The sequence below is a fragment of the Equus quagga genome, chromosome 18 (assembly GCF_021613505.1).
Source record: "Equus quagga isolate Etosha38 chromosome 18, UCLA_HA_Equagga_1.0, whole genome shotgun sequence".
NCBI lineage: Eukaryota > Metazoa > Chordata > Mammalia > Perissodactyla > Equidae > Equus > Equus quagga.
The window spans coordinates 41,826,688-41,849,477 of NC_060284.1; positions in this window are offsets into that span (position 1 = coordinate 41,826,688).

A 22,790-nucleotide genomic window follows, 5' to 3' on the forward strand; every position below is an offset into this window, starting at 1 on the left:
AGCATCTGGAGTGGGTGTAGCCAGCCTCCCGGGTGCTCCCATCCTCCACACAGCTCCTGCTTTTTGCTCATTCCCACTGAAAGCTCCTTTTAAAATATCCTCTCCACCCACCCCTCCCCAGGTGCCCTGTGTGCTGGATCATTTTGCCTGCAAGGCAAACTGCGTTTATTATGTAACGATGAGTGTGTCTATCCACTGTCAACAATGTGAACATTTATAACGGCCAACAGAGCTTCTGGCCAGGATGAGAAGCTGTGGACTGCCTCACTGAAGTGTGAGAATTCAGCCCAAAGTAAAGACACTTGACATTCTGTTTTGCCTGAGCAGCCTTGTTAGAAGAAAAGGTGTGACATTTCCTTGGGCTTTTTGAAATTGTAAAATAACTGAAGTGCCTGAGTGTTATCCCCTTGGACAGCCAGTCTCTCAGGATTCCGGAGTGGGGACACTGGCTTTGGTGTCTGACTTCCTCTGTCCTGCAGGGTCATACTCATTAGAGGGCTGTTCTTTGCTGGGTGAATAAGTGTTGATTGGCTAATTTTTAAAAAGTTTCTATAAAAAATGGATTAGTGGGTTAATTTGAACCATAGCTCTCACAGGTAGTATAATGCTTTAGCCCAGTAAAATACAGGTGTCTCTGGTGCATAAAATTGTATGTATAGCATGATTATAACGCCATTAAAAACATTTCCAGCTATGGCAGAGTCAAGAGGTTGGCAAATTTTCTCATCCAAAAATTATGTTAAACTGGACAAAATGGTCAAAAACAATAATTTCAAGATTCTGGAAATTGATCAAATACAAATAACACATTGAGAAATGTTTATTCATGAAAAACTGTTGAACTTCTGGTGAGAACAATGGGAGTCTGTGGTGTTCTTGCTCAGGGCTGCTCTCCTCCCTCCGAGCTTGGGTTAGGGAGAGCACAACCTCAGACCAATCATTGGCTGATCACTAAGCTATGCAGACACAGGGATGACCACTCCAAAGACAGGCTAAAAAATTAAAAATAAGAATACGAAAAATACTGAGCAGAGACATCAGTGGCAGCACGTCACAGAGTGACAGATAACCACAGATGAAGTCCAGGCAAGTTATTCAAAACAAAACAAAAATAGCATCAGTCCTCAGAGGAAAAAAATCAGAATCCAGAGTTGGTGCAAAATATTATCTTAAAATGTCCAGTTTCCAACAAGTTACAAGATGTGCAAAGAAATAAGAAAGTGTGGTCCACACTCAGGAAATAAAGTAGCTAATAGAACCTGTCTTCATTGGGCTCAGATGTTGGATTTAGCAGAAAAATATTTCAAAGCAGCTACTATAAATATGTTTAAAGAATTAAAGCAAGTTTAAAGAATTAAAGCAAGTTTAAAGAATTAAAGGATAATATGATGACAATAGCTCAACAAGTAGGCAATCTGAATAAATAAATAGAAACTCTAAAAAAGGACCACATGTAAGTTCTAGAATGGAAAAGTCCAATAACTGAAGTGAAAAATTTCCTCAGTGGGCTCAACAGCATATGTGAGATGTCTGAAGAAAGAATTGATGACCTTGAAGGTACATCAATAGAAATTATCCAATTTGAGAGCAAAGAGAAAAAGATAGAAGAAAAATGAACAGAGCCTATGATAGCTTTGAGACAACGTCAAATGTACCAAAAATATGTGTAATGAGAGTCCCAGAAGAAAGTGGAGAGACAAAAAGGGACAGAAAAAATATTTGAAGAAAAAATGGCTGAAAACTTCTTAAATTTGATGAAAAACATTAATATTCAGATCCAAGAATCTCACAAAACAAAATCAGGGTAAACACAAAGAGATCCACACCTAGGCGTATCATAGTAAAACTGCTGAAAGCCAAAACAAAGAAAATCTTGAAAGGAGCAAAAGAAAAATAACTCATCGCATACAGGGAAACAAGGTTGTGATTAAGAGCTGTCATCTTCTGAGAAACAACGGAGGCCTCAAGGCAGTGGATGGTATATTCGAGGTACTGAAAAAAAATTCATATAAGAATTCTATATCCACCCAAATATCCTTCAAAAATGAAAGCAAATATCACTATGATTATTTTTTAAAGGATTATTTTTTAAAAGAATAATATAAGAAAGATAAATTTACAAAGAAAAACCTAATGCATCAAAATTTGTGAGATGCCATTAAAGTAGTACTTAAAAGGAAATTTATAGCATCATATGCCAATGTTATAAAAGAAGATCTCAAATCAATAACCTCAGTTTCCACCTTAAGAAACTAGGAAAAGGAGAGCCAACAAAACCCAAAAATGTGCAAAAGGAAAGAAATAATAGATTAGGATAGAAACCAGTAAAACAGAAAATAGATAAAATCAATGAAACCAAAACTGATTCTTTGAGATAAAAAAAATTGATCTAGCCAGTATAACCAGAAAAAAAAGAGAAATAACCAATGTCAGAAAGGAGAGAGGTGATATTGCTACCAGTTCCACAGAAAATATTGTATTATAATCATCAAACTTGCTAAGAGTCTAGTCTAGATCTTAATTATTCCAGGCACAAAAAGAAATGACAATTGTGTGATGTGATAGAGGTGCCGACGATCACTTCAATGGCAATCATATTACAATATATAAATGTATAAAATCAACACTTTGTGCACCTTAAATTTACACAATGTTATATGTCAAATATATTTCAATTTAACAAAAGGATAATAAGGGAGGGGCTGGCCCCATGGCTAAGAGATTCAAGTTCCATGCACTCTGCTTCAGTGACCCAGGTTCACAGATTCAGATCCTGGGTGCAGACATACTCCATTCATCAGCCATGCTGTGGAGGCATCACATAAAAAGTAGAGGAAGATTGGCATAGATGTTATCTCAGGGCTGATCTTCCTCAGGCAAAAGAAAAAGAAAAGAGGAAGATTGGCAATGGATGTTAGCTCAGGGCAAATCTTCCTCACCAAAAAAAAAAAAAAAAAGAAAGAAAGAAAGAAAAAAAGAAGTATAAAGACTAACAAGAAAAAAAGAATAATAAGGGGAAATCTAATGAACAACTTTACGCCAATAAATTTGACAACTTAGTTGAAACACACATTTTTGAGAGACAAACTATGAAAGCTCACACAAGAACAAATAATCAAACACATTTATACCTATTAGAAAAACTAATTTGTAGTTGAAAACATGCCCACAAATAAAATAGCAGTCTCATGTCTAAGAACACATTGAAGAGAGAACACATTTTAACCCTTTTTATAAGGCCATCATTACCCTAATACCAAAACCAGACAAAGACATCACAAGAAAAGAAAACTATAGATTAACGTGCTTCAGGAATATAGATGCAAAAACTGAACAAAAACTTATCAGGTCAAATCCAAAATAATAAAAAAAGGATAATACATCATGACTAAGTGGGGTTTATCCTAGAATACAAGGTTGGTTTAACTTTCAAAAATCCATGTACTTCACCATATTAAAAGAATAAAAAATAAAAAGCATATGATCATCCCAACAGACACAGAAAAAAAAATTTGACAAAATCCAATATTCACTCCTGATAAAACCTCTCAGCAAATTAGGAATAGAAAGTTTTTTCCATCTGATAAAATGCATCTATGAAAAACCTGCAGCTAACATCATATGTAATGGCGAAAGGCTGAATGCTTTCTCTGTAACATCAAGAGGAAGACAAGTATGTCCACTCTCACTATTTCTATTCTAGAGTAGATTGGAGATAGTAGTCAATGCTATAAGGCAAGAAAAAGAAATAAAAGGCATCCAGATTGGAAAGGAAGAAGTAAAATTGTGTTTATTCACAGATGAAATGATTATGTAGAAAATCAAATGGAATCTAAAACAAAAGCTACTAGAATTTATAAATGAGTTTAGCTAGGTGTCAGGATACAAAATCAATCATATTTCTAAATATTAGCAATAAACAATTAGAAATTGAAATAAAGTCATCATTTACAATAGCATTAAAATATGAAATACTTAGGGGACAAATATGACAAAAGATGCAAAAGACCTGTATACTGAAAACTCCAAAACACTGCTGACAGAAATGAAAGACCTAAATAAATGGAGTGGTGTACTGCACTTCAAGGTTGGAAGACTCAATATTGTTAAGATGTTAGTTCTTCCCAAATTAATCTGTGTATTTGACGCAACCCCAATCAAAATACCAACAGAAGTTTTAGTAGAAATTGACAACTTGATTCATACGGAAATTCAAAGGACCTAGAATAACCAAAATATCTCTGAGAAAGAAGAACAAAGTTAGAGGGCTAACACTACTTGATTTGAAGACTTATCATAAAGCTATGGTAATAAAGCTAGTGTAGTATTGATGTCAAGACAGATAAATAGATCGATGGAGCAGAAAAGAAAGTCTAGAAATGGACTTACACATATATGGACATTTTTTATAAAAGTGCAGAGGCAATTCAGTGTAGAAAGGATAGTCTTTTCAACAAATGGTGATGGAACAATTAAATACCTATATACAAACACATAAGTGTAGAGCTTTTCCTAATATCATAAACAGAAGTGAACTCAAAATGGATCATGGACCTAAGTGAAAGATCTAAAACTATACACCTTCTAGAAGAAAATATAGAAAATTTTTGTGACCTCTGACCTCTTTTTTACTCAAAGATTTCTTAGATGTGACACTAAAATAGCACTATCTATAAAAGAACAAATTAATGAATTAGATGCCACCAAAATTAAAAACACTTGTTCTTTAAAGACACTATTAAGAAATCAAAAGACAGGCTCAGGCTGGGAGAAAATATTTGAAATCCTACATCTGAGAAAGGACTTTTATCCAGAATATTTAGAGAATTTCTACAACTCAATATAAAGTAGGAAAACAACCGAGTTTAAAAATGGGCAACAGTTCTGAGTAGATATTTCACCAAAGAACAGGTGCAAGAGGCCAATAAGCAAATGAAAAGATACTTGACTTCAATATTCATCAGGAAATGCAAATTAAAAGCATAATGAGATATACTACTCCACACTATCAAGTATAATCAAAAAGATAGACAATACCAACTGTTGATGAGGATGTGGAGAAACTGAAACCTCATACATTGTTAGTGGAATTGTAAAATGGTAAATCCACTTTGGTAAATAGTTTGTAGTTTCTTTTAAAAATTAAGCATACACCTACCACTCTAACAATTCACTACTAGGTATCCATCCAAGAGGGATGAAAACATATGTTCACAAAAGACTTATATGAGAATGTTCATAGCAGTACTATTCATAATAGCCACAAACTAAGAACAATCCACATATCCACCAACTGAAAAATAAACAGTGTAGTGTATCTGTACAATGGAATACTATTCAGCAATAAAAAGTGAATGAACTGATTATACGTGCCGTGACATGAGTGAACCTCCAAACCTAAAGCTAAGTGAAAGAATCCAGACACACAAAACACATGTTGTATGATTCCACTCATATGAAATTTCCAGAAACGTCATGTCTATAAAGGAAATAAAACAGATCATTGGTGGCTGGGGCTTGAGATGGGAATGGGGACTGACTGCCAATAGGTAGGAATGAACATTTTGGTGTGACAGTTGTCTAACTCCAAATTTACTAAAATATCAGGGAATTTTAGACTTAAAATTAGTGTACTCTATAGTGTGTTAACTATAAAGCTCAATAAAGCTGTTAAAACTACACAATAATCACGATTGCTACCTATGCCTGGAAAAAGACTGGAAAAAAATACACGAACGTATCAAAAATGGTTGTATTGGAGATTCTATTATGAGTGAATTTTTTCTGTTTCCTATATTTTCAGTAACCTGTTTGTATTACATTTTTAATAGGAAATATTAAAATTTAAGCAACAGTGAATTCAGGACTATTTTATAAAACCACAAATAGTGGCAAGTTTTGGAGGTAAAGGTTGAGATGGGAGAAAGTTCTGGTAGGAAGGCAGTTTTGTTTCGAAGCTTCTTTCTAGGGCCCAGAGCCATCCAGAAGTCAGGAAATCAAAAACCTTCAAGTCGTTTTAACTTCTCCTTCCTCCTTCCTTGTTAAGACTTCATCACTGAGCCTTGACAATTCTTCCTTTAGAGGGGTGGTGCTTCTGTTTCTTTGCCCATTCTGGTCCACTCAGTCCTTGGACTATTGCAGAGCGTTCAAGTGGGTCTGCCTACCTCAGTCAGCTTCCCCTTAGTTCACCCAGAATATTCTAAACACATTGTTTTATGAATGGAGAAAAGCCCCACTAGTTATTATGCCACACTGTAAAATCTCAATAATTAGAACAGCATGGTGGTCCTGGAACATGAGTAAACAGACCAATGGATTAGAATAGAAAGTCCAGAAATAGCCTGAGTACATATATGAATTTACAGGTAATTTACATACATCTCACAATGATGGGGGTGGGGCTGACTTTTTACGAAATGGTATAATACCACTGGGTAGGCATCTGAAAAAAGATAAAGTTGGATCCTTCTTCATACCCTTCACCAGTGTAAACTCCAACTTAAAGATTCAAATGTAAACAGTGAAACTTTATTACTGGAAGAAATCATGAGGGAATGTTTTATTCTCATAAAGTGGAGAATATCTTTCTATATATGACTCAAAATGCCAAAGCAATAAAAAATGATAAATTCAACCAAAAAAAAAAAAACTTTTGCATGGTGAAACCTACAGTATGCAAATGACAAACTAGGAAAAATATTTGCAACTAATAATTCAGACAAAGGGTTTATCTCCTTCGTATATAAAGAGCTGAAAGAAGTCAATAAACCAAAAGGTAAGCAACACCATAGAAAAATGAGAAATGACCATGAATAGTCAGTCCACAGACAAGGAAATGCAAATATCCCTTAAGGTGAAAAAATATGCTCCCTCAGTCATAATAAAGAGGAAGATATTTTGAGACTACACTGAAACATCATTTTTTTCACATATCAATTTGATAAAAATTCAAAAGTTTGACTACGTGCTTTATTTTCTGGCATCTGGAGAAATAGGCACTCTTATCCGTAAATTGTTCATGGGAGCGTTAAAGTGGTTTGACTCCCATGGAGGGCAATTTGGCAATAGTTTTCAAAACCACAAATGGATTTACCCTGTGGATACACCTGAGTGTATCAAAATGACATATACACAAGGTCATTCACTGCAGAATGATCTGCAGTAGTGAAAGATTGGACACAGCCCAAGTGTCCATCACTAGGGGGTTGGTAAAATAAACCATGGTATATCCACATATGGAATACTCTACTGCTATAAAAAGAGATTGAGAGTTTCTCTATGTTTTGATACAGAAAAAAATCTCTGGATATATTATAAAGTGAAAAGAAGGTAAAGTGAAAACAGCATATTTAGTATGCTACCTTTTGAGTACAAAAGTCAGTGGAATAAAAATATACATTTATTTGTGTTCATATCTGCACAAAATAGTGGAAGGATACACAAGAAATTAATCTCAGCAGTTACCTGTAGGGGTTATAGAATGGAGGGGTCAGGACAAGGGGAGAACGAGACATGTTATTGTGTATCTTTATTTATAATTTTGATTTTTGATCTATATAAAATATTACTATTCAAAACAAAAAATAAGACTATTTTAAGATAATTTCACCATTAGTGGATGTTAAAATACACACACACAATTGCTTTGAAATGTCATTCCCATAGTCCACAGGATCAAGAACAAACTCCTGAGCCTGCACTCAAGAGTCTCAATTTCCCAGCTTTGTCTCACCCCTCAGCTCTACCCAGGCCTCAGGTTCAGCCAAATCAGGTGGGTCCTGAGTCCCTGAGAACACCACACCCTCTGGGACCTGAGTCTTTGTTCTTCCCACCTCCCTGCATGGAATGCCCACCTCTTTCCACTTAATCAGTAATGTCCAAGGCCCTCCCCCTGCTTCCCCTGTGAAACTTTAACACTAAGAATGCAATAATGATGATGATGATGGCCACTGATGACTGGGCACCGACGGCACCAGGCACCGCAGTGGGAGCTTTATTGCATCTCATGTAATCTTCCCACCAAGCATGTGAAGGCAGAATTGCTATTTTCTGTTTTACACACAGGAAACTGAGGCCAGAGACGGTGCAGCAATGTGACCCAAACCTTGATGTCTGGGGTCCCACAGGCCTGGGCTGGACTCCCAACTCAGCTCCTTCCTGGCTCTGTGATTTTGGAAGGCTGCCTCATCCACAGAAGTTTTCATTTAATCACCAGGAAAACGGAAATAATAAAAATGCCTCCTTCATGGAGTTGCTAAGGATAAAATGAGAGACTGGGAAGAAAATACTTGGCATACTGCTTGGTACACACAAGTCTTCAGTTATGGCCAGTCACAAAGTCCCTGTAGTTCCAGATTCTATCCACCGACCCATGTGGAAGTCTCCCCTCCTTGAAGTGTGAAGCCCTAACCACCCACGCCCTTGGTGTATACCAACACCACCATGCCAGCTAACGCCACATGATCTTTACCTACCTCCGTTTGTCCTCGTCTCATCAGTTAGATCATAAGGGCTTCAGGACCAGGACTAGCCCCTGGGTTTGTCTATATATTCCCTGATTGAACCCAGCACTTAGGAAATGCTCAATAAAAGTTTATTGATTAATTAAGTCTGACATGAAAGAGTAGGAAAGGAAAAGAAAAAAGGTAGGAGAAGAAAACAAATACAGCTAGAGACATCTAAAGACTAATATAGTTATAGAAAATGTTCATACCAGGCTTGGGTTGGGCAGGAAGTGAGAGGGGGTGAACTCCCATGAGGTGGACAGGGAGTGAAATGGCAAGGACAGGAATGGGAAGAGAGTGTTTTGAAAGAAGTGCAATGCCTTGAGGTAAACATTTATATTTAGAGGGACTGCTCTTGAGCAGTGTTGAGTTTCCCTTCTTCTTAAATTCAATAAGATAGGGATGACTGATGTGAGAGTAACAAGCCACTGTAATTCTCAAATGCCTTCACCAATGAAGCTTTATTGTTTGGAGATGAGGGTGGTGGTTGGAGTGGCTTTTCACTGATCACAGCTGCACATGTGCCCTGATGCTGGGAAGGCAGTGTGCCGCCAGGAGCATTAGTAGACGTGGGCCACGCAAAGGCCAAGAAGCAATCCCCAGCTCTGTCCTCCACACTGGGCTTGTCCTAACTGGGAGCTGGCATCTCAGTTTTGATCCATGGACTTTTAAAAAAGAGAGAGAGATGGGAGAAAGTCCAGCAAAATAGGTGAGGAGCGAAATGCTTTCCCCTTCTTCCACGTTCACCCTCTGAAAATCTCATCCATCTTTCAAGGTTTGCTGTGATGAATCCTCCTGGATGTCAGAGCTCACCTGATCATCCTCCATGTTCTTACAGCACTGGTTTCTACTTGGTGACAGGATTTACCCCAAGCTGTTCTGTAGGAGGGGGATGAGAGAGAAATACTTCATTCACCCCAGTCTGTGGACTCCTTAAGAGCAGGAACCCATCTTCATCTCTGCACTGCCTTAGGGGGCCTCATCCATGCCTGGGACCTGGGACCTGACACGTAACAGGTGTCCCATAAGTTCTTGTTCCTAGAGTTCTCTCTGTAGAGGACTGGACAAGAGAAGATGACTTGAAAGGATACAGGAGGCCAGATTAGATGTCCCAATGGCACCCTGGACTCTCCACATCTTATCAGAAGTCACGTAGGGTTCACTTGTGTATTGTAGACCCATCTCCCCCAACCAGATCCTTGAAGGCGGAGACGGACTGACTTGTTTTCAAAATAGGCACGAAGTGAGTACCAACTGATGGTAGAATGAGTGGACATAACTTCACAATGCTCTTGACTGATTTAGAGGTCAGCAGAGATGATTCTTCTGGGGGTCATGGCCTTGTCCTTCAAACTCAGGAGCAAGTCCCTGGCTGCAGGACCTCACATGCTCTCCTGAAACTTGGTTTGATTTCATTCATCTCCCAGGCCAGATCCATGAGGATCTTCAAGAAAGGCTCTCAAATTTGGCGGCACATTGGAATCTCCTGGGAGAGCTTTTAAAAAATCTGAATCAGGTCACATTTTAGACCAATTAAATCAGAATGTCTGGGATGAGAGCCTGGCATCAGTGATTTTTGTTTTTTTTGGTGAGGAAGATTGTTCCTGAGCTAACACCTGTGCCAATCTTCCTTTATTTTGTATGTGGGCCACCACCACAGCATGGCTTGATGAGCAGTGTGTCAGTCTGTGCCTGGGATGTGAACCCGTGAACTCTGGGCTACCAAAGGGGAGTGTGCAAACTTAACCACTACTTCACTGGGCCGCTCCCGGCATCAGTGATTTTTAAAGATCCCCAGGTGATCTCCAATGGGCAGCCGAATCTTGGAACCACTTGCTTGGGAACTGCATTTTCATTACAGAAATTGAATGTCTCAGTAAACCAGAAAATTAAACTAACAAGGACACCCATATCTCTGACACAACATAAATGGAGGTACCACTGTAGGACATTTATCAAAGAGTAAAGGATCTGGTCTGATGGCCAGGATTTTTCCAGATGCTGCTAACATTTGCGGATCACCTTGAGAAGTAGGTTCCGTTACATGCCTCCTCCTCAGCACAGTTGCTCCCTTTCTCCTCTGTGCGTTTTTTCAGGGTTTAATTATTTGTTGCCATGTTTTTCTCCTCACTGGACTGTGACTAACTTAAGAGCAGGAACCCTGTCTTCACAAGCACACTAAGTGTCTGACCCACAGTGGATGAGTGACACATGCTTGTGACATAAATGTGTCCATAAATTCATTCATTGACTCATTCTTTCATTTATGCAGCATGCACGCATTTAACAAATGATGATAATGACAGACAGAAAAGTATAGCGTTGGCAGAGAAGAGGACCTAATTAGGAAGAGAGGAAAGAGAATAGGCCCCGTGAGGAGATGGAATAAAAAGTAGTGGCGTAAAAGGTGAAGAAGAAAAGAGAAGCGAGAAGAGCGTTGTGTAATGCAGGGGTACGGAAGTCAAGCTGGAAAAGTCGTAAGTTTTTTAATCAAATGGACTCAAAAGTTAGTCAACATCTGTCAGCACTCTGTACTCTTTCTCTTTTTCAGGGTGTTAATCACAATTAAAATCAATTCATTACTGTGGTATTATTTGCACATCTCTTTTCTCCTCCAGGCAGTTAGCTCTGGGAAGGCAGATCGTACCTGTGGCACTCGCCTCCGTGTCTCCAGTGTCTAGCAGTAGACACACAGTGATGCTCAGTAAATTACCAAGTGACTCAATGGATTGCTCACGGTTTCTGTTCCCTCTTCTATTAAAAAATAATATCCTTATCTCAGGGTTGTAATGAGAAATAATTTAGGTAATATATATAAGCACCTGGTGTGTGGTAGGCATCCAAAAATGGTGAATCATTATTATTATTAAGAAAAACAACAGATACTAAGTGCCTACTGTGTGCCAGGCCCTGTGCCAAGTGCTGGGCAAAAACAGACAACTGAGATTGCAAAGAAATTGCACCTTTTAGAGAGAGTAAGGACTTGAGGACCCCAGTGTCACCACCTTCCCCTGCTCACCCCCCAAAGAGCCTCAGCCAACTCCATCATCCTCCAACACCTTCTTGGCTGCGCACCGGGCCAGTCTGGGAACCACTAAGATTGGTCTTCTACTTCACCACCACCAGATGGCAGCACAAAGCCCTCAGATTGCTGGCTCCAGGGATGGTGGAGGACGCTTCGATGCTCTGTGCAGGGTCTCTGAAGCACAGATGGAGGGGACCCAACCCCTGCCCCTCTGGCCTTGCTATGCTGTTTGGAACTTACAATTAATGCTTTGGGATTGTCCCCTTCTTTTCCATTGCCAACTCCTAGATTCCAGCCCCTCACCCTGGGGTCACCTCACACCTGCAGGGACCTTGTTCAGAATCCTTCCCAAAGCACTTTCCTTTCACCTCCATTCCCTTACAGATCCCCATTTGGCTTTTTGTGAAAGCCCAGAATCCCCTATCTGGCCCTTAACATGCTTCCCCATCACAGCTCACCTCCTTATGACTTGTTGTACCACACCATGGCCCAGGATTCATCTCCCATTCTGTCTTTGCTCACATCATCCCTTCTCTGATAATACCTGCACATCCATGCTCATATTTTCTGCCCCTCATTTCCTCTCACCTCCTTGAAAGTCCAGCTGGAAGCTCAGCTCTAGGAAGTCTTCCAGACTGCCCCTGGATGTCGACTCACTCTTCTGTGTGCTCCATCAGTACTTCCTTTCTTGGTAAGTGCTCTCTGGGTTTCAGGTTTGGGTTGGCCTGCTTGCACAATGCTTGGTCAGCAATCTTCAGGTGTTTCCTGTTGCTCCAGCAAGGGAGGGTAAGCATAGATATTTCTCTTAAGAGAAAAACAAGTCCTTTTTTTGCTCCCTTCTCCTATGCCCTACATTTATCAAGCCCTTAATAGTAACTGATGGGCTTGAGGAAGAAAGAAGGAGATCTGTGAGTGATGTGTGGGAATGAAGGAGAAGGGTCCCTGGAGAGAAGCTTCAGGTGAAATAATCAAGATCCCCCAGACCCCGAAGACTCCTTGGTGAACAAGACAGGAAGAAGAACACTGTAAAAGCCAAAAGTCCCAGAGAAATTGGATTTTTATTCTTCTTGGAAATCCAGTGCCTTCTGAAGTTTACTGAGAAATCTCAATCTCTTCATTCATTCATTCATTCATTCATTCATTCCTAACAATGCATTGAGCACTGACTGGCCTGTAGGTACTGGGAACACATAGGTAAGACTCGGTACCAGTCCTCAAGGCCCCCAAAGCCTAGTGGGGAGACAGGCCAGTGAACAGCCAATTCCTGAAGAGCAGGAGAAGTGCCATGAGAGAGGAAAGCACAGGGTGCTGTGGGAGCACAGAGGGAGGGAATGGGGAGGCCATGGGAGACTTCCAGAATTGGTGACTAGGAGCTGAGCACTGAAGGACCAGTAGGAGTTAGTTAGTCATGCGAAGAGTTAGGAAGAGGAATCAACACTGGTGAAAGCATGAAGGAGACAACAGGGAAGCCTGGCCAAGGGGACTATAAGTCATTCATCATGACCGGAGCATAATGTACAAGAAATGAAAGAGAGGCACATGGAGAGGGGAGCAGGAACCAGACCTCCTGCAGGCTGTCTGGAAGGCTCTGCTCAGGCTCTTTGGACCTTCCTTTGGAGGTGGGGAGGCTTAAAGGATGTTAAGCAGAAGGGTGACATGATTGGGTCTGTCTGCTGAGGAAGGTCACTCTGGCTGTAGGGGGCGTGAATTGAGGGAGCAGTGCAGGAGGGGAGACCAGATGGGGAGCTGTTGCAGGCAGAGACAGTCTGCGTATGAACTGGCAAGGGACATGGCAGAGGTGGAGTCATGTAGTGACTCAGTGACCTTCGTAGACCTTGTAGAGTCTAAGGTGTCCTTGGATACCAGAGTAGGGGTGCAGTGGGATTCAGATGTTCCTGCCTGGAGCTCAGGAGGTAGGCCTGGACTGGGTCCCCAGGGACATCTGGAATCTGTACAGATGAGACGTGGATGAAATTACACTGGGGGCAGGGGAGCACGTAGAGGAGATGAGAGGGGAGCAGGAACATTTAACGACCTAGAAGAGAAGGAGGAGCCAAGAAGGGAAGGGAGAAGGTGCAGCCAGAGATACAGAAGGAAAATCAGGGGAGAGTGATGCCTCAGATGGGGGTGAGCTCAGTAGTGTCAAAAGTGCTGAGGTCAGGCAAGGGGAGAGCCACCATAGCATTCAGAGTCAGCAGCACAGAGGCCGCAGTTCCGGTGGAGTACTGTTGGGCAGAGGCTGAGTCCATGGGCTGAGTGAGTGGGAAATGAGGAGTGGGAGGAGGACAAGAGGCACCCTTTGCAGAAATGTGAATATAAAGGAAATAACAAAAATAGGTGGTAGTAGAAGGCAATGTTAGATTCAACAAGTGTCTTGTCTGAGGTTTTTGTTTGTTTTTAGACGGAAGAAATTTATGGTGGGAAATGGGTACAGAATGAGTAGTTGAAGATGCAGGAAAAGTAAGGGGAAAGAATTCCTGGAGGGAGAACACGAGAGGGAGATTCAGAGCACAGGTGGAGGTAGTGAGAGCAGATAAGACCTGGACACTTCTTTGATGGGATTGGCTTTGGCTGAGAGGGAGAGCTGGATGAAGTGAGGGGCTCTGGAGCCTGGAACAGAAGGACGTTCACCATGGCAGACTGAGCTCTGTCCAGAGCCCTGTGGGAAGCACTGACGTGGCAGAACTTCCAGTCTTCATGGCTCGTGAACTTCTCTATCAGGACCCGACAGTCTGGGAAAAGAAGTATGAGGCTGCGATTATCTCAAGCTAGATCCAGGGTGTGACTTGCTGGGGAGGGAAAGTGACAGCAGTATGAGGGTCCTTAGAGCTGAAAATTTAGCAGGAAAGTACTGAAAGCAATGGCCCAGGGCTCTGGGTTACCTATTGACAGGCGTGAAGACAGGAGGAAGCTGATAGGTTGGGAGAAAACAGAGTGATCAAGGGTGGAGGGTGTCAATAAGGTGGCGGCGACCAGGTGTAGAGGGATTTGGGGAGTGAAAGCTTGAAGGCTGGGATGAAAGTGGGATGTTTGAGTTTAAAATTCCCAAAGAGTAGCAGGTCTCACCAAAGTCCAGGATGTGGCCCTGGGTGGGGTGCCCAAGTGGAGTCAAGGTGTGGGATCCTGCAGTGGAAGAGGTCAGAGGTGTTGGATGAACCGTGAACAGAGCCTGGATGTCAGGGTGATGTCTGGACTTCAGGGGAAACCTGTGAGCCATGGGCCAAAGCTATCAATGAGTGGGAAGGGACCAGGTTATTGACAGTCAGCCAAATGAGAAGGGAAGCTACTGCTCCAGCCGGGTCCCAGGAGACTCATAAGAGCAGGGTTTTACAGGAGGGCAGGAGGTAGTGGCTCTGGGGAGAAGGGCATGCACAACCACAAGTCCTTGCCTTTGACAGGGCTGCAGACTGTGTGGTCAGGCGGGGGAGAGTGAGGTTTCATTCAGGTGAGGAGTGCAGGCAGCAACACCAGGCAGGTGAGGGTCCAGGTGCAGGGGGTGTGTTTAGGAGAGCAGAGACGAGCGAGAGGGAGACAGGACACCCCGAGCAGTGTCGGGCTGAGAGGAGGGTGAGCAGAACCTGGTTGCAGGGGGGAGGCCCTGGGGTGCTGCCTTCCCTCCCAGGGCCTCTACCCCCTCCTCTATCTTCTCCTCTTCTTTCTCTTTGTGGTCCACTCCCACAGTGAAAACAAAGCCTTTGTCTGTGGTATTTGAGCTGTGTCCTCATCATGGCCACTGTGGCTAAGAACAGTGGGAGAAATGCTGAGCCAGTGCTGGGGGCGGCTGGGAGAGAGCCTTACAGAGCACCATGTGACTTTGGGAAATGCAGGAGATGTTCTGTGGGCCTCAGTTTCCTCCTCTGGGCAATGAAAGGTTGAACAGAGCTGTGAGTTTTCAACCACGTCAGGTGGAGCCCCAGTGACTCAGTGGAAGAGGCTAAGGGACCCCCCGGTGGGCGAGGATTGTGGGATTCTGAGAGGGGAAGATTCCTGCCTCCACCTTGCTTTCCACCTTAGCAGCTACCCTTGGACCTGTCTGCCTGCTGAGGTTCTGCGTGAGATTTTGTTTGGAACAAGGATTCAGCTGTCTAAAACAATGTTGAAAGTCGTGTTCTTGCCTAGGCCTGATAGTGCATGAGCCTGTTGCCACTGTGTGCTGTAGAGTGTGTCCTTGGTGGTGTGTCTGTACCTGCAGGCCCTGTCAATGTGAATGTCTAAGCACTTGGTGGGCACACAGGCAGCTCCAGGACCTCTCTCTGCGGCACTCAGTGAAAAGCTGCTGCTCTTCGGCGCTGGTTGAGATGTCCTCTCAGAAATCTGCTTTTACTAAAGTGGTTTTGATGGGCGAGTGGTCGGGTGCTCCACAGTAACATTGATGATGAATTACATCCTGAGTCTGGCAAGTGGGACAGACAGGACCTATAGCCAAGGGACAGAGCCCAGACCTGTTCTTTTTCACCCAGCACCAGCTGGAACCCCTCGCCGCCGGGCTGGCAGCTGTGACGGGTCATTTGGCCAACAGAAAACCTTCCCAGCTGGGACTTTACTGAGAGAATCTGTGCCAGAGAAACTACATCTGTGAGTCACCTCTCAGGGAAAAACCCAGCTGCTCTGTTCCCCAGGCCCAGGGGCCATGGGGAAGGGCCATGAGGCATAGCAACAGCAGAAGAGAGGCCACTTTACTCTTCTCAGTTACCACAGGAACTTACCAGATTTGCATTTCCCCATTTCATAAGGGAAGTTGGGAGGTGGGACTGGAGCCAAAGAGGCCCCCACTCTGCTGCAGATGGTGGAGCCCACAACTGTCGAGAGTGGAGGCTGGGGCTGAGCCGTCGGTTACTCCTCTGGCACCCTGGGTTCCCAACTTTGACTTACCCTCTTTGCTTCTGACCCACAGGTGGCCACATCCAGGCTTCTAGGCTGCACATGGAATATTCTGGTCAGTGAGTATCAGGAAGAGGGGGTGAATCTTTGAGTAGGTGTAATGATCATGAAAAAATCCCCCCAATATTGGGAGAGGGGCACTGAGGAGGAGGGTGAGGTTTGTTTCACATTGCAGCAAGATGGATTCTTGGTGCCATGGGCTGTCTTCTCTGAAGGAAGGGTCAGCCAGGTGTAGGCCTGACAGCCATGGGTGTTAGAGGGCTAACCCTGGAGTGGTGCAAGGACGGGGGTGATTGTTCAGCACCATGGTAGTGAAGGGCTGGTGGCTGGGGATGTCACTCCCTATGACAGTGACAACCAACACGGAGACTGAGAAGCCCCCCACTGGGGAGAAGAGCCAGGATCTCTTCACTTAACCTGAGGCAAATCCTCAGCTGCCAAAGAAACCAAGTGACTTGGGGTTCTATTCTTGGAAGAGTCTTGGTGGGTCAGGGAGCCTGCCTTGCTCTGCATGGCACAGGCTAGACGTGGAGGGTGGGGCTCAGTTCCAAGCAGTGGATTTAGGGAGTCATATGAGCAGGTGGGAGTGTGTTGAGCATGCCTGGAGTAGCGAGGCCAGCATAGCAAATGTCCTGCAAACTGACCAAGCGGGGAATGCTTGAAGGGTTTGGGGATGTTTAGTCTAGAGAAGAGGACAGGAGAATAATGTTTTGGAATTCCTTTTGTTCCAGATGGTAGAACAGAGGCCAGTAGATAGAAATAACAGGAAGAAAAATTCTGATTCCCCAGAATAGCTCAATCTGATCATTTCAAGACAGTAAATCCCAGTGGTTGAGACTCTGGGCTCTGGAGAAGAGTTACAACGGGCACAGTCATGAACCTGCTCATAAGTGTGGTCATGAGACCCACTCAGTGTTGGCCTGCACCATGATTTTAAAAAAATGAATCAGTAACCAGTACAAATTGGGAGATTATACTTAAAAATCTACATTTATAACCTCTCTTGAAAAATTTGAAGGTCTGATCACTCAGGTTTGTATTTTCTCATGGAATAAATAAATGGGACCTGGGTGGCAGCCATCTCCTCTGAATAAGGAAATTACACCCCAGTTCATCATAGGCACCATCTCCTTCCACCTTTCTTACACTTGTGTGGTTTCACTGAGCCTCCTGGCCCCTGTAGGGACTGTAGTTTACAACCCTGTTCTAACTAGGAGCCCAGGGTTTGAACCCTGGCTTTGCCACATTTAAGCTATTGTAATCTTAGACAAGTGAGTCGACCTCCCTAAACCACAGTTTCTTTATCGAAATATGCAAATCATGAATATGATATGAGACTACTTACTTGGTGGAGTTAGAGAACTCATGCAAAGTGGCTAGCACAGAGTGCAGCACAGGATGAGAGCTCACAGACTCCTAGCTGCTGGGAGCTGTCCAGCAGTGGAGGGGACAGTCACACAAAACATTGTGGGCTCCATCACCAACACTGGGCCTGCAGAGGCTACATGTCCTGGCAGAAACGAGGGACTGCAGAGGAGGAATAGCCATCTAGAATCTCTGAAATAAATGAGCCATGCATCAGTCCTACTTGAACCCTTCCCAATGACCAAGTCAAAGGTGTTGGTTTAAGGCTACCTTGATGCCCATTAAAATCAGATTTAATCTGGAAGGAAATTTGAGGAGCAGGAAAGAATGTGTCACCTAGAGTAACTCACTTGGGAGGCTGTTGCATGCTGAGAGTGAGGTGGGGGTTCCAGCCCCAGCTGAGTGGGAGGTGGGAACACGCCCCTGCCACTTCCTTTTCTGCTGTAGGGTTTCTTTGTGTTTACTAGCAGCATTTCCTCCCTTGGCAGCTGGCCTATACTCATCAGTCAGCGCTGCAGGCTGAGCAGCCCCCAGGGAAGCCAAACCCATCCCCATCGCTTGGCTTGGCTCAGTGATAGAGTGTTTAGTACCTGCCTGGGTCCTGGCTCTTCCCCTGGGTAGGGCCTGGGGGTATGGGTGCCCTTCAGGTGGTCTGGAGTCAGCCTGATAAGAGAGACTTTGGTGGCTGGTTCCCACTGGGCCTTGAGAAGTCCCTTACTGGAGCAACATGGAGTGGCTGAGGGATTCGATTCTGTATCCTAAGCCTCTGTGTATCTCTTGACCTTGGTTGCCGAGTCAGCTTTATGTACTTGGATGCTGGGCAAAGAGTGGACATACTCTTAGGGAGGTATCGGGGGAGAAGAAATAGGGAATCGATAGGCCATGAGCACAGCAGTACAAGGGAAGAGACTCCATGTGTACCAGACATGCCTGGGCAGAAGACTGGGAGAGAGGTAGGGATCATTATGTTCTGGGCGACAGCCTGTTGGGATAGGACGATGGTGGCTAAGAGGATATGGATGCCAAAGACTGGCAGGTGAAGTGGGGTGAGTTGAATGCACTGGGGCATTCACGCTCTGAATCTGCTTCCCTCATTGTTTCTCTACTTCTCCATTCTCCCTCCCCTCCCCTCCTTGGCATTCACTGTGACCCTGACACCCAAATATTGTTATGGCCAGAGAGCAGCTGTCTGTAAGCTGCCCACATGCCTCAGTCTTAGATGGTGTTTCATGTGCTTGTGTCTCCCTTCTGGCTGCACCTGAAGAGAGTGGAGCAGCAGGAGGCTGATGCTGGTCCAGAGCCTGGCCTCCTGCAGAATCGTTAGGCCAAGCCCTGACTTACAGCCTTACTTATCCAGATGTTAGGGCTCAGGCATTTGTTCTTGTGCTTGAGCTAACTGGTCTCTTCAGAGAAGATTTTCAGCCTCTGCCCTCTGGGCACCTGTCCCTGGGAAGTGGCCCCTCGATCAGCCTAGGCTTTTGCATTGGGCCTCTATAGCTGCTGAATTATCTTCCCAAGCCATGTCTGACGGCCTCTGGCTTAGATCTGGGAAGCTGGAAAATTGTTCAGACAGTAGAGTCTAAATTGAATATTAGATCTGAGAGGGTTTCACCTACTTCCTAGCATGACCTCCTTGGGATATTTATTTGCTGTTCTCCTGGTTCTCCAAAATTAATAATTGAGTAAAATCCTGTTTTGACATTCAGAGCTGATTTGCTTACATTCTATGAAACTGCACCTGCTCTGTGAGAGAGTGGGTGTGTGTCAGGAGGCTGGGAGAGGTGGGTGCAGACAACAGAAGCTTTAAAGGAGATGCATGGCTTGGGTACTGATTCTGTACATGAAAATACAATTCAGCCCTAATTCTCCAGTGTGAGAATAAAGTCATGGAAGGTACTGTCTTCTCTCGGGATGTTTGTCTTGGAGAAATAATAACAAATATGTAAATACCAGCTAAATAGCAGAATGTAAAGATGTTCCCCTCCCCCCATTCCACTACGCATACACTCATAGTCAAATACACAGCTGTACATGTCTAGTCACACATGTGAAGATCAACCCAGGCTGTGGGTTTTGAGCTTTTGGCCATCAAAACCTACAAGTGAAATCTGTCCCTTTTTGAATCTGCATTTCATTATAGGATAGAAACTGGAGCATGGGCATTGGAGCCAGAGGGTCTGGGTGAGAATCTGGCTCCCTTCATACTGGGTATTTGAGCTTAGACTTGCCATTTAACCTCTCTGTGCTTTAGTTTCCTCATCTGTAAAATAGAGATTACAGTGTCTACTTCACAGGGTTCCTGAGAGGTTTAAAGAAGTTAAAACAGTACATGCTTAGAACAGTGCCTGGCACATGGGTGGTTCTCAGTAGCTATGACCATTATTCCTAAGATCTCATTGCTTGCAGAGGCAAAAGGTTGACATTCAGGCCATAAAGGAAAACAGAGGCCCATTTTTAAGATGGGGAAATGGGGCAAGCTGTGCGGCTGCTGATCCCAATTTAATTCCCTTCATCAAACATATAACAAGGATCTGCCCTGCACAAGCTATGTAAAACAGAGATGCTTGAGGCATGCAGTCCATGGTCTACTTCAGGAGGTGAAACAAATATACAGATAAAAACAAAGAGTAGAGCATGATAAGTACCACAAAAAGTTAGGAAGTCTAAGTTGTAGATAGGAAGGTCAGGAAAGACCTCATATGTGTTGGAGGAGAAGGTGTTGCAGGCATCAGGAGCAGCATGACTCAGAGCAGGGAGGCAGGAAAGCTTGGCATGTATTTGACAACAGGGCAAAAGTCTAGTTTGGTTGGAGCCAATTACAGTGAGAAGGGTTGGTTTGGACCACCAATGAAAGATGAAACGCAAAGGCAAGGTAAGAGTTGGCACTTTGTCAACAGGCAATGGAGGCCACTGAAGGCTTTCAAACAGGGCAGTAATAAGAGATATCAGAGGTAGAATCTTTTTATATTTTAAAACTAAATAGAATATAGTGGGTGAGGAGGATGGAGGAATCAAAGATTACAACCTATTTTTCTGTTTGGGTGACTTGAGGGCACGGTGGTATTTGCTAGAAATAAAGAAGTCAGAAGAAGAGGGTGGTTCAATGAGAGAAAGAAAACGCTTTCCTTGGACAGTTTGGGTTGGAAGTGCCAATGAGTCATCCCAGTGGCCGAGGCTTGCAGATTGTTGGAAATGGTGGAGCCAAAGAGAGAGGCCAAGGCTAGAGATACAGATTTGGGAGTTAGCCCCCAAGAGAGTCAAACCACGGGAATGTATCTGATGGCTCAGGAATGGATGGTAGGCGAAGAAAAGAGGGCTGAGGGCTGGACCCTGGAGACAGAACATTGAAGGGAAAGACAGATGAAGAGGAGACATGAGGAAGATTAAAGAGGAATAATTACTAATGAGGGGAAGCAAGTAGTTCAGTGTGATGGAAGCCAAAAAATAGAGAAGTCAGGAGAACAAGATTCAAGGAAAAGGCTACTTGCAAGCCGCTAGTGACTTCTGAGAGCCATCTGCATAGAGTTCTGGGACAGTGCCATATTGACAGGGTCTAAGTAGTTATTGGTTACTGAAAAAAAAGAGACTGTGGGAGGATCAGACATTTCAGAATAAGGGAAAGTAAGATGAGTGAGAGAGTATGGCAGGACAAAGAAGAGGCAGCTCAAAGGATTGTCGGGAAAACCTGAGAGGCTTTGTAGCATCAAAGGAAGAGATGAGCTACTGAGCTCATTTAGTGCTGCCTACCTTCCTAATGCATGGAATTAAGATCAGAACAGAGAGCTAGAGAAAGAGGCTGGATGGTTGCTGGACACCAGAATACTAAGCAATTGATGTTAGTGCAAAAATGGAGAGAGTGAGAGGGCATATATAAACTCATCATTGAGAAAACAAAGAAGATTATTTACAAAATAAAATTGCCTGATTATGAACCACATACTGAATCAGCTAAGATATTTTGATATGAAACATTTATTCTTAAGGAAAATACCAAATACGGTTAAAATGTTGGTAGGCAAAGGGGAAGTCATTCATGTTTCTCCAACCATTTACCAGAGCTATGACTTCCTGTGAGTACTGAGCCCTTTCCTTCTCAGAGTCTCATCTGTGTAATAGGGATAGTAACGCTTCCCAGGGTTGCTGCATTGTTGTAAAGACTGACTGAGATGTTCAGGAATCTGAATGCATGAAAGTAGTTATCCCTGTGCCTTGCACGTGGTAAGTAGGTGCTCAGTAAGTATTGGTTATCATTATGATAAGCTTTTCTTGACTGTCTGTTCATGCAGTTTGGCAGTTGGGGCCCTGGGATTTAGCTGGGCAGAGGCTCAAACATGCCCTGGATAGATAAATGCCGCTGATGTAGAAGTGAAAGATTGTGTGTGACTAAACAAAAAAGAAAAGAGAAGAGGTTTGGAAAATAACAGAAGTACATGTGTGGGTTTCTGTGTGTGTGTGTGTAGAGAAGATGATCAAACTAGGGAGATCAAACCATTTTATGACTGGTAGAAACAGATCCCACGGCACCAGAGCGTGGTTGACTGAAGTACAGGGAACCCACCAGTTGTGGCTTCACAATTTGCAGTTGCGAATCTTGATGTCCTTCATCAACTCCCCCAGCCAAACCTGCAAACATATAGTCCAGAGCCACAGATTTCTCCATTTTGACTTAGTAGCAATGTCTTCCTGATCAATGACTATCTTTCCCCCTACAACCCTCCCATCCAACTACCTCAAGAAATGTGAGGAAAGCTGAGAGTATTGGACCAAAAGATTTGGTACACAGCTCAAATTCACAGTACCCCTTTTCCAAGTCTCAGTTTTCTTCTCTGTGATGAGACCTAATATGTACCTTTTTGAGTGTCTATGGACCTACTAAACGTACTTCACAAAGTCTTCAACCTCAGTGAGTGCTCTTTAGGAAGAGTATTCTGGTATATGGTGATCAAGTGTGCATTTGTCTCACCCAGAACCTTCCCTCTTGTCCATCATGCTTTTCCAGTCCGAGGAAGCCCTTA